A 17,506-nucleotide genomic window follows, 5' to 3' on the forward strand; every position below is an offset into this window, starting at 1 on the left:
CGGACTCCTTAGAAGATCACATCCCACATGTACGAAGAGTCCTGCAGGCCTTACAAGAACACCATCTTTTCTGCAAAATCACGAAATGCGAGTTCCATGTTCAAACGGTGGAGTTCTTTGGAGTGATGCTCACCCCCACAGGTCAAGTCATGGCCGAGAGGAAGGTGCAAGCAATCTTGGACTGGCCTCGCCCCAAAGCGATCAAGGATATCCAAAGCCTGTTGGGCTTTGCCAATTTCTATCGGCCATTCATAGGCCATTTTTCCAACCTCGTAGTTCCTCTCACCCGGTTAACCAGGAAGAACACTCCGTTTGTATGGATAACGGACGTACAAGAAGCTTTTGAACAGCTAAAAGTAGCTTTCACCTCGGCTCCTGTCCTGGTACATGCCAACCCTAAGTTGCCCTTCTTCGTGGAAGCGGATGCCTCCGACATCGCAATAGGGGCTGTACTATCCCAACGGCATGCTACCACAGGATACCTCCATCCAATCGCTTTTATGTCCCGGAAGCTGAACACATCAGAGCAGCATTATACCATAGCAGAAAAGGAGCTATTGGCGATCAGGGACTCTTTCTTGGAATGGAGACATTGGCTTATGGGGGCGTCGCACCCAGTTACGGTTTTTACTGACCACAGGAACCTGCAGTACATGAGGGCAGCAAGACACCTTACCCCGAGGCAGCTCCGGTCGATGTTGTTTTTCGCAGAATACCGCTTCGTTGTCACCTTCCGTCCGGGAATGGATAATAAGAAAGCAGACGCACTCACGCGCCAAGAGCAAGGGGGTGTTGGCGGAATACCTACAGAGAGGGCCATCATCGAACCCAGTAAGGTGTTAGGAGTGGTCCAAACCAAAGACTTTCTATCGAAGATACGGAAAGGGATAATCAATCAATCAATCAATCACAGCATTTGTATAGCGCGCTACTCACCCGGGAGGGTCTCAAGGCGCTGGGGGAGAGGGGTATGTTACTGCTCGAACAGCCAGGTCTTGAACTGCTTCCTGAAGGAGAGATAGTCTTGGGTTCGCTGAAGGTGGGTGAGGAGGGAGTTCCAAGTCTTGGCTGCCAGGTAGGCGAAGGATCTTCCTCTGGCGGTGGCTCTGCGGATCCGTGGTACGGTGGCGAGTGCGTGGCTGGTCGATCGTAGCTGGCGGGTGGGCGTGTAGAAGGTCATGCGGTCGTTGAGGTACTTGGGGCCCAGGTCGTGGAGAGCCTTGTGTGCGTGGGTGAGGAGTCTGAACGCGATTCTCTTGCTGACGGGGAGCCAGTGCAGGTTTCTCAGGTGTCCGGTGATGTGGCTGTGTCGGGGGATGTCCAGGATAAGTCGTGCGGAGGCGTTCTGGATGCGTTGGAGTCTTTTTTGAAGTTTGGCTGTAGTTCCAGCATAGAGGGTGTTCCCGTAGTCCAGTCGGCTGGTGACGAGTGCCTGGGTGACGGTCTTCCTGGTTTCAGTGGGGATCCATCTGAAGATCTTGCGGAGCATGCGCAGGGTGTTGAATCCCGAGGATGAGACGGCGTTGACTTGTCTGGTCATTGACAGGGAGGAGTCCAGGATGAAGCCCAGGTTGCGTGCGATGTCCGTTGGTTTGGGAGCGGTGCCCAGGGCCGGGGGCCACCAGGAGTCGTCCCAGGCGGAGGGTGATGATCCCAGGATGAGGACTTCCGTCTTGTCTGAGTTCAGTTTAAGGCGGCTGTTCCTCATCCAGTCGGCGACGTCTTTCATCCCTTCGTGTAGGTTGGCTCTGGCGGTGGTGGGGTCGTTGGTGAGGGAGAGGATGAGCTGGGTGTCGTCGGCGTAGGAGATGATGTTGAGGTTTTGTTGGCGTGCGATGGCTGCGAGGGGGCTCATGTAGACGTTGAAGAGGGTTGGACTGAGTGAAGATCCTTGTGGTACGCCGCAGATGACTTTGGTGGCCTCGGATCTGAACGGAGGGAGGCAGACTCTCTGGGTTCTTCCGGTGAGGAACGAGATGATCCACTCCAGCGCTTTCTCTCGGATTCCGATGTTGCTGAGGCGCTTCACTAGGGTGTGGTAGTAGACAGTGTTGAACGCCGCAGAGAGGTCCAGGAGGATGAGGGCCATTGTTTCCCCGTTGTCGATCAGGGGTCTGATGTCGTCGGTGGCTGCGATTAGGGCGGTCTCGGTGCTGTGGTTGGCCCGAAATCCGGAGTGCGAGGGGTCGAGGGATCCGTTCGTCTCGAGGAAGGCGGCAAGCTGTTTGTTGACGGTCTTCTCGATGACTTTGGCCGGAAATGGAAGGAGCGAGATGGGACGGTAGTTCTTGAGGTCGGCGGGGCCCGCCGTTGGTTTCTTCAGGAGAGCGGTCAGCTCGGCGTGCTTCCAGCTCTCCGGGAAGATGGCGGTGTGGAAGGAGGAGTTGATGGTGTCTCGGAGATGGGGTGCAATGATGGCGTCGGCTTTGTTGAAGACGTGGTGTGGGCACGGGTCGGTTGGTGATCCGGAGTGGATGGAGTTCATCGTGCGGGTGGTGTCTTCGGTGCTGATCGGGGTCCAGTTGCAGAGGGTGGTGGTGGCGGGCGTTGGTTCGGTGGTAGGGTGCGTGGTCTGTGCGTCGAAGCTGTTGTGTATGTCGGCGATCTTGCGGTGGAAGAACGAGGCGAGTGAGTTGCAGAGGTCTTGCGAGGGAGTGATGTTGTTGTTTCCGGCGCTGGGGTTGGAGAACTCTTTGACGATGCTGAAGAGTTCCTTGCTGTCGTGGGCATTGTTGTCCAGTCGTTCTTTGAGTGCCGTCTTCTTGGTGGCGCGGATCATCTGATGGTGTTTGCGGGTGGCGTGCTTGAGGGCGGTCCTGTTGTCTGTGGTCTGGTCGAGCCGCCAGGCTTTCTCGAGGGTGCGGCAGTTCTTCTTGGATTCCTTGAGTTCGTCGGTGAACCAGGGGGTTTTCTTGCTGCCGGGTCTGCTGGGAGGGTTCTTTAGTGGTGCGAGGTCATCGGCGCAGGCGGTCAGCCCCTTTGTGAGGTTGCTGGCTGCTTTGTTGGGGTCCGTTGTGCTGGTGGGAGTGTTCTGGCTGAGGGAGGCGGTGAGCTGCTCGGCGGTGATCTTGATCCAGCTTCGGCGGGGGACCTGTTGCGGGTGGTGGTGGGTCGTAGTTCTTCTGAAGCTGAAGTGGACGCAGCTGTGGTCGGTCCAGTGGAGTCCGGTGGCGTGGCTGAAGAAGATGAGCTTGCTGGATGAGAAGACGGGGTCAAGCGTGTGGCCGGCGTAGTGGGTGGGGGTGTTCACCAGTTGCTTGAGTCCGAGGTTGGCGAGGTTGTCCAGCAGGGCAGTGGTGTTTCTGTCGTTGTTGTTCTCCAGGTGGAAGTTGAGGTCTCCTAGGAGGATGGAGTTGGCGGAGGGGAGGGCGTGCGGGCTGATGAAGTCTGCGATGTATTCGCTGAATTGTGTGCGTGGTCCCGGTGGTCTGTAGATGAGGGTGCCTCGGAGGGTGGTCTTGGGGTCAGTGTGTATCTGGAAGTGCAGGTGTTCGGCGGCGGTGAAGGTTTTGTCGGAATTAGTTGAGATGCGGATGGTGTTCTTGTGTACGATGGCGATGCCTCCTCCCGTCTGGTTGACGCGAACCTTCCAGGTGATCTTGTATCCGTCCGGGATGGCTATGGCGATGTCGGGCGCTGAGGAGGCGTTCATCCAGGTTTCGGTGAGGAAGGCGACGTCCGGTGCTGTCGCGTCGAGCAGGTCCCAGAGTTCCACGGCGTGCCTGTGGACGGAGCGGGTGTTGAGCAGGATGCACTTCAGGTGGTTGCTGCTGGTGCTGGACTTGGCGGGGCGGTGCAGGTGCAGTAGCAGGTGAATCGGCAGGCTTGGCAGGCGAAGGGTCCGTGGGTGCGTCTCGGGGTGGCTCGGTAGCAGGCAGGGTTCCGGCCGGCATTGAGTGCGTTGAGAGTGGCGTCGTCGTAGGTCTGTCGTGTAGTCTTGCATCGACGGTGGGGACCAGGGGTCCTGGCGCTGGGCGCGGTCCCGGCGCGGACGGGCGTAGACGGGCTTGCCTTTGGCGCTCCTTCGGCGCACAATCGGCACGCCCGCTGCGCGTGACCGCAGCGCGTGCGTGGGGGCGTCATAAGAAGGGAGCCGGGAGGGAGGGTCTGCTGCGTGGCGGGAGCGGGGGGCCAATCGGCTGGCGGTGGGCGGGGCCGCAGGTAGGCAGCGGCGGGAAAGAAGAGTGCGGGCGGCTCAGCGGCGGCTGGGTCGCCTGCAGCGGCAAAACAACACAAACCTTCCAATGGAAACAATGGATCAAGAGACATCCGGAGTGGTGCATACATAGAGGCCTTCCCATAAGAGGCAAACAGGTGCTTCTAGCCAACAACGCCCTAAGGAAACAAGCTTTCAACTGGTGTCATGCACATCCATGTGCAGGCCATATGGGAACCACTAAGACTCTGGAAACCATGCAAAGGCAATTTTGGTGGCCATCCATACGTTTGAACGTATACACTTGGGTAAGAGACTGCAACACCTGCATGCAGATGAAAACTGATCATAGACCTCCACACGGACTGCTACAACCAATGCCTACACCCGAATTGACATGGGAAAGGTTTTCTGTGGATTTTGTTGTAGGGCTTCCTAAGGATCAAGGAAAGACCGATATTGTAGTGGTCATAGACTATTTGACTAAAATGGGCCATTTTGTTGCCTGTAAGCAAGCTCCCTCCTCAGTCCAGTTGGCACACATTCAACTAAACCATGTTGTTCGACTCCATGGCCTCCCTAGGGTCATCGTTTCAGACAGGGGCGCTCAGTTTACTGCAGGGTTTTGGAGGGCTTGGTGCGCTAAATTGCAGATCTCTTCTTCCCTCTCCACAAGCTTCCATCCTCAAACAGACGGTCAGACCGAGAGGTTGAACCAAACACTCAAACAGTATTTCAGATGTTTTGTGGACACCACCACTGATGCCTGGGTTGATTGGTTATGGACAGCAGAGATAGCATATAACAACGCGATTCACTCCTCCACTAAACTCACGCCCTTCTTTTGTACTTATGGTTTCAACCCACCTTTTCTTCCTTTTCTTCTACCTTCCTCTGTGACCAGGTTCCCGGAATTGCGCAATAGATTGCTATTGATGCGCAAAACCTTTACTGAGGCTCGTAGGAATCTAGATAAGGCTAAGGCAGGATACAAGGCTCAAGCCGACAAACACCGTCGACCGGGGATAAGTAACCAACAGGGGGATTGGGTGTGGTTGTCCACCAGGAACATTAAGTTTAAAAGACACAGCGTGTTCAACCCCAAATATATTGGCCCCTACAGAGTGGTCAAACAGATCAACCCTGTGTCAGTCAAACTGCGATTACCTGCCCACTTCCGTATCCATCCAGTGTTCCATATGTCACTGCTGAAACCCTCTGCCCGTCCTGTGAAAAAAGCTCCTGTTCCTATCTGGGTGCAGCATGAGAGGGAATACGAGGTGAAAGGGATTCTGGATTCCAAAAGGGTGAGGGGGAAGGTCTGGTACCTGGTGTCTTGGAAACGCTATGGCCTGGAGGAGGACTCGTGGGAGCCCCAGGATGCTATTCACGCTCCTCGCTATCTGGCTCAATTCCATCGCTTACACCCTGACAAGCCTTCTGGCAAAGAGTGAATGTCGGAAGAGGGATGTTCTGTCAGGCTTAGGCTACCGGCAATCACTGTTTGCCGTCGGAGTACGGGAGCTGGCAGAACTACATTACACAGACTCCTTGCGGGGCACTTAGCACGTGAGCGGCGTCATCTCCGCGACCGCAATATCATGGCGGTGCCCGAGGAAGAGAGTGCCGATAATTCTACAGTGACCGGTGTTGTTGGTGGATTCCAGCCAGCATCTTTTCTAGCGAACATCGGAGAGGCAGTAAGGGTGCACCTGCACCATCCCTAAGATCGCTTCCAGCCGGGTGAAATCACTCGGGGTTCCCGTTGACCGCTTGGTGTTCTCCGAGAGCGGTGCTTTGTTTCAGTGCTTGTTGCGAGTCCAGACCGATTCCTCTGTTGGAGGAGACCGTGATTTCCAACGGTCTCATGCAGAGCCGAATCGGGTCTGGAACTCTCCTCTAGTAGATGAGACCCCCCCTCACGGTCTCAGGCAGAGAAACTGTTTAAAGGTCTTCAGCAAAGAGATTTTCTACTATGGCATTTTAGTGAGATTTCTCACGTGGGGATAACGCCAGATCTATTGGTTACCTTACATTTCGAACTGTGTTAATTTACTAAAGACTAAATACTTACCTATAAGCATACCCCCGGATGTGCTCTTGTTTATGAACTCATTCTTCGTGTTGCTCACTGTGGTCTTGGGTTACGAGACTTCAACATTTCCTTTGTTTCTATATTACAGGAGAGAGTAAGGGGGGTCAGTGCTCCCGGAGAGATAAGGCTAAGCCTCACACCTCAGTTGTTATGGTATGCATGCTCTGCTTAAGATATACATGAAGTGTGACACTTGTACACAGTTACAGCGGATAATTTTGTGTTCATTGTCTTTTGGTATTACTTTCATAGAGTGTGAAGCGGTTTTATACTGCACTCTTCGCTCTTCTATGGTTACAGCACAACGTATTTTACTTTACAGGTGAGGGGAAGGACTTAATTGTGGTACTGTTTTTATTGTTTGTACTTTAAGTAGCAGAGTGATATTTACGATTGTTTCATTCTTTTGTCTCCCACAAGATCTCCCTCCCCGCTGTCCCTTTCCCTCCCAGCGCCCCTCGCTTGATTTCCTCTAAGTCTGTGTTGTATCACGAGCCAGATTTGGGGCGATCTAGAGGTGGGCTTCTTAACAACATCTACACCATCCTGAGGATCGAACGGTGGAGCCTGACACTTAGGCATAATACATTTTAAATATATACATCAGGTGTACTATACTCCAGCAAGGTTGCATTGATATGGGTTACGTGAATCTAGCTGTTGTGTGAGATGTGGCAAACATGACGCTGATTTCTTGCATCTTGCATGGGGGTGTAGAAAGGTGGCTGAGTACACCCTGGTGGTACAGGATTTGGTGGAGATGTCGGGCTGGAGTTGCAGTGTACCCCACTTGTATGTCTGTTGTGTTGTATTCCACATGCGAAGGGGGTGAAAGGCAGATTTGTGCGGCTAGCACTGCTCATGGCTAAGCAGAGGGTAGCCATTACATGGGGCGGGAAGCTCTCCCCAAAAATAGAACATTGGATCAAAGATTTGGTGAATTGCAAAGAAAATTTGGAAACATTTGTAGAGGAACTACCTACAGTATCAAGGCCAAAGGATATATGGGAACCGTTGAGGCAATCTCTGCAGAAGAGAGCAACAGCGGAAGAGCAGAGTGAACTGGACTAGTTGGTGCATGGTAAAACGCAAGGCTGGTTGGGGTCGCAGTATGTGTGCAATGACACTGTGGTGTACTCGTCTTCCAGTGTAACAATATGTAATTGATCAATTGTGTCATGGGGTTTTATTTTTTGATGTTGTGATAATTTGACGATTAGGGGTTTAGCTGTTATTGCAGTGGGGATACCATTCATAACTATTTTTGTATGGGGATATCGTGAAGTATGATTATTTTCGTTTGTTTGTATTTTTTGAAAAGCAATAAAAAAGATTTAAAAAAACAATGAGCACAGACCATAACTTCACCGGGGGAGACAGGAGAACCAATTGTAGAGCTACTCTTGCTCAGGGACACCTCCCTTCTCACACGTCTCTTTGTAAACGGTACGGTGCTTGGATGGCAAGTTCCAATGTCCCATCATCTAGGTCATTCCCTGGAATAAACGTGCAGGAGAACGCACCAATCTTGGCACACACCCCTTCCTTCATCGCGGTCATTAAGTCTAACACATACTGATGCTGCATCACCATGAGGCAGATGGCTCTCAGTTTTTCTTTGATTAAATTTAGGCCGAACTCAGTGCTGTTCATCATCCCAAGCATTTCCCATCTGGTTATCTGAAGCCAGTGGGCATTAGCTTTCGTCTGCAATGTGAAGAAGTGCATGGACCCTCCCGTCGACACTTGTGTGTTCGAGAACAAGTCTGAATTATTTTGGAATGTTTTTGTACTGAGTTCAGCCAAAATAATTGACAGTTCTTTTTTCACGAGCCGGATGCAGCTAGGTCGTCTTCCTCCTTAGAGGATGCTGGTACAAGTCCCATAATTCTTCTACGTAAACTACAAAGGTAGGGTTGTGTATGGCGACCAGGGAGCAGAGTCTGAGAACGAGCTGAGTGTAGGCAAGCTCGCCACAATGCCAGTAGATATCCATCAGCGTGGAGATGCCCTATTGTATATCTGTATTGTGCACGATCAAGACGCAGTTCTAATTCGTGCCTAGTTTAAGCGTTCCTTTACATCTGAAGCACAAGGAATACAGTGTAAGTTTCCGTACAGTTAGGGGTTGCCCCTTACCTTCTAGCCAAGTGTATCCACCCACCTCAGTATCCTAGATTTCATGACATGGGGGTCAATGCTTTGGTTTAACCCACCCTTATGAAACTCATTTCCCTTTGTATCATCACGCTGGATGGCCCTACACAGGAACTCAGTGTCTGGGGTCTACTTGTTGTAAAAGAACACTGCCTTAGATATGCTATGGGCCAACCTTGGACCACAATGGAGGCAGTAGCGGATGTGTTTGTGTATTGGGTTGGGGTTTTTGCTACCTCCAAAAATCTCTTTTCTGGGGAGTCCCAGGGCCCAACAGTATCCTCCCCTATGGTGCCCATCCTGTCTAGCTCAATTTGGATATCGCTAGGGTCGGTGAAAAGGTATAGAGCCATTGGGTTGGTCTTGTATCAGGTTAGATTCACTACTACCCTGTAGGGCTCTACCTTGTAGGGCTGGATTGTGTCCCTGTTTCTGAAAAGGTATAAGTGGCGAAGGCATTTTGCCTCTTGGGATAAGTAAAGTCTGCTTGTGCCTACTGTGTGCGGTATCAGTGAACAGACGTAGCAGAACCTGGCTGATGTCTTGAAGCCCATGGCTGCCATGTGCTGATACCACATGTTGTGTAAAAGAGCGCTGTGTAATGCATGTGGAATGCTAGTGTTGAGGTTTGTGTCATTGTAAATTACATGGGAGAGATCCCCACACAAGTAGTAGAAAGCTTTATTCGATTTTACACATGTTTATAAAATCATAAAAGCGACAGTTCATCATCAATTGATAGTCAAGAAAGTTACAAATCATTTCAATTATGTGACCATAAAAACATTTTAAGAACAGATTAAACTTTTCCTTTTCCTCAAGATACTTTTTTAAAAACCTATCATTATACCAACACAATACATATCATTTAATAATTTTAAAAATACTAGGGCCGGTCTGCATTGTTGCCATAAACCCTGTTTTAAAAAGGATTAATCCATTTTGTCCTTTCTAAGGAGTAAAACATACAAAAAAGATCACGTGGACAGTAGATTGTTCTGATTGGTTATCACACGGACATTTACAAAGATTTCTAGACCAATCATTAATATTAGGAAAGTTAATCAATCAAAAAATAAAATCGAATCTAAATCTGGTCAAGATGTATCGATCATAACCCTCTTGACACCAGACCAGAAAAGGTTGAATTGTGGTTGAGACCAGGGTGAGCTGGTATTGAATTACAGTTTTTTTGTTTAGCTCTGCCCCTAACCTTAGTGACTCGAAATGATAACAACAAAGTGCCTTTAACTCCTTCCTGGTAATAGTATTTAAGGAGACTGGATTACTATAAAACACGGTCCTCCCCATATCTTTAGTGAGGTTATAAATATAATTTAACCATGGGATCCTTGAGACCCGGTCTAAACCCATAGAATCTTTGATTATTTCTTGGTTTAAAACTAGATCAACTGAGGTCTAGACTCTGTGCCACAGCAGTAGGGGTTGCATTTTGATTACGTCACTAATATAGCGAATCCCCAGTTCGCTGTGACAGTTAAAAAAAGCTGTACTTTGAGGCGTGACTAAAATAAATCTTAAAAAATGCGTTTTCTACCCGTTGACTAGGTGAAGCGTCACCAAACCCCCAGACACCTGTTCCAAATGTAGCAATACTTATACATTTAACATGATACATTTTTAATAAGATTTCAGGAGGCCTTTGCTGCTACTGATCTTTTAAACAGCAGTGCTCTGTTTTTTATAGCTGGTCCCCAGGATCCTGAATCCTCTAAAAGGATACCTAAATAAGAAAATCTTTTAGTAGGAGCTATTTTTTCACTCCCGGCAACCAGGGGACAAGGTCTATTTTTACCATTCACGCAGGACATCGCAAAAGTTTTCTTGACGTTAAGTTTCAGTCCCCGATTATCCATAAAATCTATATAGGTGTCTAAGGCCCTCTGAAGACCAATTTGGGTTCTCGCCATTAAAACGGCGTCATCAGCATATAAGAGCGAAACAATCTGGTTATTTTTAATCTACAGGGAGTCTCTTACTTTGGCCACCAGTCCCTTTTCCAAGTCATTAGTATATAAAGAAAATAGGAACGGGGAAAGGACGCAGCCTTGCCTAACTCCTTTTCTTACACGGAAAGGCTCGGTACATTCCCCTTTTAAATCGATCCTCACCGTGGCAGTAGACCCTGCATAAAGTTGTCATAAAAATAATATAAGTGCTTTCTCTACCTTTAGGTCTGCTAAAATCTGCCATAACCGACTGTGAACTACAGAGTCAAATGCCGCGGTTAAGTCGACAAAGACCACAAAAAATTTACCACTCTTGGCCTGAGTGTATTTCCCATGTAGGATGGAAAAATTCAATACTTGCTCTACAGTGCCCCGCCCATCCCTAAACCCATATTGGAATGGACTAAGGACACTGTTGGCTTCCGCCCATTGTTGTAAGCGATTAAGAATCCCCCTGCCAGTGACTTTCATAAAAGAATCGAGCAAGGATATGGGGCGGTAGCTTGCAGGATTTTCCCGGTCCCCTTTTTTAAAGATGGGAATGATTTTAGACTCGGACCAGGATCTAATAAAACCCCTCTCCAAGCTGCCTGCAAGGACATGAGTTAGTAATGGGACCCAGAGTTCGGTTGAGTATTTGTATAGATCGATTGGGGTCCCGTCCGGGTCCGGCGCTTTGCCTCCTTTGCTATTTTTTATTGCTGCAAGTCTTGCATCTTCCCCTGTCCTAAAAAATGGTGCCTTGACAGTACTCCAAAAAGGGGAGGAATCCATCCTTTGAGAGGCTTCATATAAATTGGTCCAGGCCTTATCCTTAATTTCCCTCTTGCGCCTACTTCTCGCTAAATTGTATGCCGTCCTTCGTGACCTGACTTCCTCACTATCCCTTGGTGTTCTTTGTAGTGCCGCTTCTAGCAAAGTGTGGGCTTAGGTGCAATTAGTGTCAAACCAGCCATTTTTAAAAGGTTTAAGCTCCCTACATGGGCGAGTCAGAGTTTTTTGTATTACCCTGGTAATATCAAAAAAGGAACCCAATATATCTATATGCGATGGCTCTTCTTTCAGGCATTTAATTATTGGAGTTTTTGCTTGGGTCATTATTTTCAGGTTCAAGGCCTCCGGGTCACTGTTTGCCCAGCGTAATGAGTAGCCATTTTGGCGTTCCAATTCACACCCTTTGGTCCAGGCTAGTCTCTCAACCAGAGAGCTAGCCTTATTGCAGGGTAATGTGATATTAATACTAAGCGGAAGATGGTCGCTAATCCCAACTGTGTGTGTGACAAAATCCGCTGCCCAGGTCGCATAACACTTTGAAAGGATAATAAAGTCTATCAAGGTGCTATGACCCCCCGCCTATGAACGTGGGACTGAATTCTACGGGTGGAGAGCACAAGATGTTTGCAAAACCTAGGTTGTGAGTTGCCATAACTTCATTAAAACTGTCCCCCCGCTTGAGTGGTTAAAGTGTGCCCGTTGGTCCAGGTCCTCGTCCTCCGGATCCCAGAACCCACACGAGACTTGTGTGCAGATGTTATTGTTAAAATCCCCACCCCATATAATAATGGAATCCCTCCTTGCTGTATTGCTTAACCTCATGAGTTCCTCATTTAATTCGTGCGACATATCGGTAACGGAGCCCTTGTCCAGATTATTGTACATGTTAATGATCACTAATTCAACCAATGGAGACACTTTGATGACAACAATTTGGTAGAAGCTTGACGATTTTACCATTTTTATCCATACATGCCCTAGAAGATTAGTGATATACACACAGATCCCCCCCTTATGCCTCCCACGACAAGAGCGGCCCGCTGGAACATGAAACGTCTTAAAGCCGTCGAGGTGTATTGCCTTCAATGTCCAGGTCTCCTGCAGACACAAAATGTCAAAGTGGCTAATAAAGCCTCTCCAAATTGTGTTATTGATCTTGGATTGGAGCCCAGATATGTTCCAGTGGGCTGCCCTCACCCGCCCCTGGACATAAATAGATTGGGTTTCACATACAACAGCCCTCCCCAGCCCAACTTCATCCTTCCGTATCTCTCCAATTGCCATATCGCTAGCCACAGATCTTCCAACTAATAATAATTCAGGGTGCGGGGATTTTTTCAGGTGAACGTTATGTTCCTGCACTGGCATAATCGTACTCGGGGTTTCTCCTCCAACAGGCAAGAAAAGAGATAGTGGTACTGTGGGAGCCTTGGGAGGTGGCGTAGGTTCACTAATCCTATTTTCACCCACGAGAGCCTATTCATCTGAGTATTGGAGGACGGTGCGGCCGATGTTAATTTCACCTTTACTGTGCGCCCTGACTTGTGTTTGTCAATCCACATCCTCTAGCGAGTGAAGGGGGTCGAACCTATTTGATACTTCCAAATGATATCTTAGTCTATTATTTGGGGGGGGAAGTGCTTTAGGGAATGTAATTTTTATTGATCATCGTCTTCGGCTGAAAGAAAAAACCAAGCGGGATGACTTGTATCCCCTCAGTCTGCCTTCTATTGACACCTACCCGGAATAAAATTTCTTGTACTAAGGACTGTGATAGTTTCTGAGCAGACTTCGTTTGGCCAGTTCTTTAACAGTGTATAGGTGTGGCAGCACCCAAAATAGACAGAGGGTACATAGAAGTGCAATAATGAATATTCAATATATTGCAGGTCTTCGTATGGACCCAGGGGAGGTGTCTGCGGTCCTCTTGTGATTGGGAATTCTCGTTTAAAACTCCACCAAAGTTCACGCTGAAGTTGATTTGCACACTTTAGATGGGGTGTTGATGTGGCAGCTGAAAGGAGGTGCACTTGGAGGTTTGATTAAAGACCTGTTGGAAAAGAACTTGGTTTGTTTTGGTTAATTCAGAAAACTTTGTAGATGGGACATCTTAAACGTTTTACTTTTCCTTCAGGGTTCCTGAACTTCCCTTAAGGGTGTGTTTTCCACACTTCATTTACACAATTATTTAGCGGGGTACCGGAATGTGGCCCCAGTCATAGTATCTTTTTGATGGTTAAAACTTAAAGGTGGCTTATTGGTAATCAGGTTAATTAATCTATTTTATGAGCCGTTGATACCCACCGACCTTCTCTTTTTCCTAAGTGGGTGCTTGGGTTAGTGTGAAAAAAGTTTTGATTATATGGATGGGTTGCATCAGTTTTTAGCTACGGTTTTATGGGTGCCCCAAATTTTCCAAGAACTTGTCTCTCTTTGTGTATGCATGGAGAGGGCATCGGTGTGGGCTGCGTCTCCCAACTTACAAATGCGCTGGACTGTGCGAGGAAGGGGTATGTTGCTTTTAAGTGTGTTGTTGGTGGGCACATACCCCAAGATCATGTATCTCTCAGCTCCTGGCATGTGGTGTGCAACGTGACTCTCCCTTGGGGCGCCAGGTACCTCGACTTTGCCCTTTCTCTAGAGACTTCTTTGGGCTAACTTTGGGCTTTATTGGTTGGGTTTTTGGATATTTCCCTAGGTCTTGAGTAATCTGCTTTGTTGCTATCATGAGGCAGTGTGGGTCAGAAAGCTGTTCTGTGGCCCACATGTACCCTGATCTTGCTATCTTGTGGTGCCGAGGTCGGGTCTACTGCTTTTTCCAGATGATACATGTGAGGCTTGGTGTGTTGGTTAGCTGCTAGGCCTAATTCTGGAATGAGCTGAGATGGACATGCAGGATCCCTATTTTCCCAGGCACATTAACCCCTTCGCTGCGGGCGCGATTTTACCGCTGTGTGGTAAACAAAAGAACAGGGCGGGCCGTGACGAACCCCAGCCGTCATCAGCACACGCCCACCGTGGGGCGTGACGGCTGGGGTTCGTCACCAGCATGGGAGGGGTTAAGGAAGAACAAGCTGAATAGCAGTTTATCTGTTCCAGATTGTTGTTTGACAGTCTATTGATTTGCAAACACCAGGCAATATTGCTTGCAGCTCAATGTATTTACGCAGGCCATATGACGAAACACATATTGGCTGTTATCCTGTACTGAAAACTGGCAACCTATGTTTTCAAATCAATAGGCAGTCAATCAATACTCGACAACAAATAAACTGCCTGTCACCTTGTTTACATTTTTGGACTCACGCCTCATACCTACATCAAATCTTACAATTGATTTTCGTGTGCTTCAATCTCATCTTGTGTGATTGCTTATCAGCAGCAGCTTTGGGTGAATGCTATGTTCACACCTGTTGGCGGGAGGGCGTCTGATTTTGTGGCACACCTACTTCAGGACTGCCACTTGGTGTTTATAAAATGTATTTGCATGTAATACTTAACTATTGCTACCATTGTAATAGGTTCCAGAATGCTCAGGTCATTAAGTGTGGTTAATTATTATTTTGTGAACAATATGAATGGTTACCAGGCTGTGGCTGAGGTGTCTTCAGAATCGACCTACCTGTAAATAAATACCAGGCATGGACAGCATTCATTTCACCTGGATCTTACACTGGTGACGACTGTGAATTCAGCAGACAGCTCAACATGCTGAGGATGCAACCACAATAAAGCTTAAGGGGGTTGCATGACCATTTAATGAGAGGAAGCAGCTTTCTTAAGATGCTGAAATAATGTGGTGGCAAGCATAAACCTTACGATAGAGTCAGAGACATTAGGCAATCCCCATTTTTAAGGCAGCAGTGAAATGACTGCATATCATTGGAACGCAAACTCGTGTCTTTCAACTGAAGCATGACAGTAATGGAAGCTAGCATGTTTCTGGTTTTGATGGAGCATGGTGGAGAAACAAACTTTTGTGTACCCCTTGTAAAATCACACTTCCATAATAATAATTTGAACTAATTGAATTACGTGTGAAACTAACCAACTTAGAATAAAATTTGCACCTACACAGACATACGTGGGAAACTAATTATGCTTATGTTGCAATCATAATTGACTAATTTTGTGATTTTGTCATGTCTTAAATTAATAAGCAGCTTTGAGATAATGGAATGCTGCATAAATGTGCTTTTGTTTATGTATTTTGTGGCAAAACATGAAGAAAAGTGAGTATATTATGCTTAAATGTGGCTATGTTGCTAGGTGACTACTAATAGGGAAAACCCTAGAAAAGGAGGAGGTAAACAGAAAGGCTAAAATTCTCAAATTAACATTCATTTGTGTTTTTTTCTATGATAGTTCCCATTTTTGACTCGTGAGGCCTATCAGAAAATGGAGTCGCTCGATTACTGTGGCCCTAAGAGAAATACGCATGTGCGAATAAAGCCGAGAATGAATGCGAGAATGAATGCAAGCTGACTGTGTCTATTTCTGAATTTCTGAAATAAATTAAATTAATTGTCCGAAATAAATTCTTATTCCTTTAATTGTCGTTTTTGAATAAAGAAAATAAATAAAGTGAATAACTCTTTAGGCATGTTTGATTTGCTCTTAATACAAAATTAGATAAATGGAAAATTAAGCTGGTCTTGAGTTTTCCTATGCCTAATTTTTTACTAGCAGGTCCGTTAACTTTAATGGTGGCATGTCTAAATAAAATGTTTATTAAATGAAAACCATGGTAAGCTCATTTAAACTGCAGGTGTAAATAGTATAAATATCCAGTTTTAGTTTAGACACCCCACTATGATACAGCAGCTCTCCTTTGAATTTCACCGATCCATGAAGTAGGATTGAAGTATTCTGTGAGTGACTTGGGGTGTCATGGGCCCCACTGTCGAGTATATGTATGATTTTGTACTTCAGGGAAAGGTGTTATGGTATTAGAAATTATTTCCGGAGTAGCGCTGCATCAGTTATTAGCTTGGTAGCAGAGCATTGGTTGTATAGAATTAGCTAGGATTATGTACAAAGTGATATGTAGGGTTTATGTACAGAATTATGACTAACATTTGTTGAGTTTGTATTACGTTATATATAGTCCTGAAAAGGCTTCCGAGGGTTGTGGGAAGCTGGTTATCTGTCTGCAGGCAGAGGAAGTGTGGCAAGTGAAGTCGCACATCGCATAGTCTGTTTCAAAGGGTAGTATCATCGTATACTACAGTGGTATTTGCGCATATCCCAAGTGGTGTCGTCGCACATCACAAGTTTAGGGACCTTAGGTGTGAAAGGATAAATGTATAGCGAAGGGCAGTCTATGAAATTGTAGCTTTTAAGTATAGGGATCATTGCGTATTCTGTTTTAAAACTTATCGCTGGGAGAGTAGTAGGACTTAACCCGAGCTTGGAAGAAGGGTAAAGTAGGTGTGTTGCTTTACTAACGATAGAGAAATTCTGTGGTAGGGTAGAGGTAAGCGCTGCCTACTGGAAATACAGTATTATTGTATGAAAGAATAGTGATTTTCCGTGTGAACGTGTGTAAATGATATAGCAATATGCGTTCTTGTAAAACTCTGGATTAGACTCTAAGGAGCATTGAGGTCTCTGTATGATGTATTATTCCTAGAGAAACGGGTTAGTTATTGTTTGACAGAAGGGTAAGGTAGAGGGTTGTGCTACTTTATCGGCGAGTCTAAAAAATTCTGTAGTAGTATACAGAATACTTGAACGATTGAAAATCTATCACTTTGTTTTAGCGAAACAGACAAATGGAGTTGTTTTGTGTAAGTTACAAACAGATTCAGTTGTATATTTTGTAAATACGGCTTCTCGATAAACCTTGTAGAGGAGGTGTCAGTCGGCGCTGCAGAAGCCTGAGCGCTGGTGACGTCAAAAGTGCCGCGCTGGGATTGGTTCTCGTGACCAAGACAGAGTAAGGGCTGATTGGTGCATCACGAAAAGCAGAGAAGTTATTGGTTAAGCACTAAGGAGACGTATCTTGTTCTAATTGGTACGCTAGTGTAAACCGCGCTGTGATAGATTGGTGTTACGGAACAGCAACAGAAAAGTACCCGATCTTTTGAAAGATAGGGAATTTACAGAAAAATGGATTACTATTACGAAGAGGAAAAGAAGAAACCTTCAAACCCCTGGTTTAAGAAATTGAAAAATATGTTTGTGAAAGACAAGGCGATAGTCCCAAGAGAGGGAAAATTACTTCCTCCGCCAAAAACGCCTGCTTCCTATATGTTGTCAAAATATGGTTACCATACCTGTGTTTGGCTAGAGAATTGGGCAAGGTATACCAGAAATGATTGTGTGTTAGCTTTTCTGGAAGGAGGATCTTTT

General features: G+C 47.0%; 1 protein-coding gene across 1 annotated transcript in view; it reads right to left on the reverse strand.

Moving 5' to 3' along the window:
* The window catches only part of D2HGDH (D-2-hydroxyglutarate dehydrogenase), an 821,087-nt gene that overhangs the window by 749,805 nt on the left and 53,776 nt on the right, over positions 1-17,506 (reverse strand). The gene's annotated exons all lie outside the window — the stretch shown is intronic.

Source organism: Lissotriton vulgaris, chromosome 11 (genome assembly GCF_964263255.1).
Source record: "Lissotriton vulgaris chromosome 11, aLisVul1.2, whole genome shotgun sequence".
In the NCBI taxonomy this organism is placed as follows: Eukaryota; Metazoa; Chordata; class Amphibia; order Caudata; family Salamandridae; genus Lissotriton; species Lissotriton vulgaris.